Raw genomic sequence first — 2644 nt, 5'->3', positions numbered from 1 at the left:
TTAAAATAAAATATTTTGAGTTAAACTCTTAATTAAAGAATTCTTTTCAAATGGCTTATTAATATGGTTTATTTGAAAAGGATTAAATTATTTTAAGTATGAGAAAGCATGATCTATGATGATATAATTTGTCTATGTGATACTATATGATTTGTTTTTAAATGACAGAATATTTGACTTGATGGCGTGAGTAGAACGAGTTATGATTGATGCGCATGTTGATGTTCAAATAAATAATTTCGAACCTAAATGTTAGTTATGTGATAAATGTTTTGAGTTTAATGTTTTGAATGAGACATGATTAATATGGATGCTAGAACCCTAAAATCATTAAAGGAGATAGTTTAGTTTAGAGACCTATCTTCCTTTCTTTCACGACTTCTTCTCGAACTTATCGATTCTTCGTCAATAAAGGTCCAGACGGGAAGTGATAGCTAAAGAGGGAAGTAACTCTACGCCCGTTGTGGGAACGAATAAGGTGGGCTTTCTTAAACACGTATAAAGAGATCCCCTGCATGCAGGCCTCTTATACGAAATGAGATGAATGACACGATATAATTGTTAAATTTCGATTTTATGAAAATGATCAAATGATGAATGGTTCTTTATGAAATGAAATGAAATGAAGGGAATTATTATATGAAGGATGTTATATTAAAGTTATTGCATTGCCAAATTTTTTGATGTTTTGGTATGTTATCTATCTGCTTGAGATGAAGAATTCGGTCATATGCTAGTGTAGATACTAGTAAGGATTTGTGTACACTGAGGTGGTCGTGAGTCATCGAGCGGGTTGGCCGATCACAGTGCTGCAGAGGGAGGCCTCCCTGTCAGTACTTGATGTTATAACAGATATGATACATACTTGATGAGAAAAGTCTGCGCAGACAACTTTGAGGAAATGAAAATGAGTTTAGCTAATACAGGGCCTTTCTACAAATTCCTTGTATTATGCTTATGAAATGGCAATGACAATATTTATAGCTTTATAAGAATGGGATGTTTGACATGTGTTCACTGAGTGCTTTTGTACTCAGCCCTGCATATGTTTTCTAAATGTGCAGGTTGAGCCGATGTGGTGATGGTGCTGCAATGAGCGGAGTCTTCAGGGTTGTTAATAAACGAAGTTAACCTGTCTAGAATATGTCTTCATACATATGTCTAGCTACTTTCCGCTGCAAAATAGTTATGATGTTGTAGTATGTTATGTCATACTTTGAGTCTTAAGAGAATGGTTTCATATGATGTACAACTGGATTAATGATATTAATTAAGTTTTTATGTTGTCTTTCATATTAATTAAGTTTTTATGTTGTCTTTCATAGACTGTTTAAGTGAGTATTATTGAGTAAATACGACAAGTTTTCTTAAGTTGAGTAAGATTTACGTTTCCAAATAACGCCCCTTTCTTCTCCTGATTCTTTAACCCCATCCCTAGTCGTAGATCACTCGGCTTAACTATCCTTAGTTAAGGCGGGCTGCGACATTATCATAGCAAAACAAACACTTAGAGGGAATTGCCTTCTCTGAAATGGAACCTACCTAATAGGAAATTTTGAGAAATTAGATGGACTCATCATCATTCTAGCTATAAGAAACTTCTAGCCCACATTTTTTTCTAAAATTTGTTTGTCTTTAATTACGCGTTCCCTAAGTTGAGTTATTATCAGCCTAGTGCTATTGCATAGATAAAAAATACACTTGATCGCTTCTTTATATTGAAATAATATTCATTTAATCAGAATAAAGATAATTTGAATTAATTATGTATGCTAATATAATTTATTAAATTATATATTAAGATTAAGAGTAAAATACATGTAATCTCATATTCTTAGTTAACTTGAGAACTTGACACGTATTCTAAAGTTGAGATGAAATTATGATGGCATACACGATGTAATGCCAACTTCCCTTATGGGTCATAGAGACTACCTGTTCAAACTTCGAAGTCATCTCCTAAAACAACCACCAAACATTCAAAAAGTTTTTTAGTCTTATCGGAAGATCTCATAATATCCTTTAAACTTTTCTTGAGCGCTTCAAAGTAGTATCTGACTATCTGTGAGGACTCCACTTAAATCATTATTTGGGTTGATATATATTCAACTATAAATAAAATCTTTTATCATATAAGGTATCAATATTATATAATTTGTTTAAGTATGCACATTAAGTTGTCTGTAACATATATGATGGAATGAAGTTGGAATTATAGTAATTTAGTTCATTAACAAACTAATGTGTGATATAACTCTAAATTAAATTTTACATGACATGATATCTCACCTTTAAATAATCACACATATAGATATAAATATCAACCGGTCTCTTATTTTATCAAAGATATATAGTTACTTTTTTTTAAAAAAAAAATTGTTACAACCAAAAAAATGAAAAAACTCACTCACACTCTAGCTCCTAAGGTGACTAAAGATATATAGTTACTATATATATAGATATTTGAAAGCTTGAAAATTAAAATTAATTATACACCTTTTTATAGATGAAATATAAGAATACTTTATTTGTTAAAGAACGTATGTTAAATAGAATTTTAATTAAATTTTATTTGTGAGATATAATAGTTTTTAGATATGGAAATTGATAATAGTAGATATAAATTCATCTTTATTATGTGATT

Source organism: Salvia miltiorrhiza, chromosome 1 (assembly GCF_028751815.1).
Source record: "Salvia miltiorrhiza cultivar Shanhuang (shh) chromosome 1, IMPLAD_Smil_shh, whole genome shotgun sequence".
Taxonomy (NCBI): Eukaryota; Viridiplantae; Streptophyta; class Magnoliopsida; order Lamiales; family Lamiaceae; genus Salvia; species Salvia miltiorrhiza.
Note: the sequence above shows the minus strand (reverse complement) of the source record.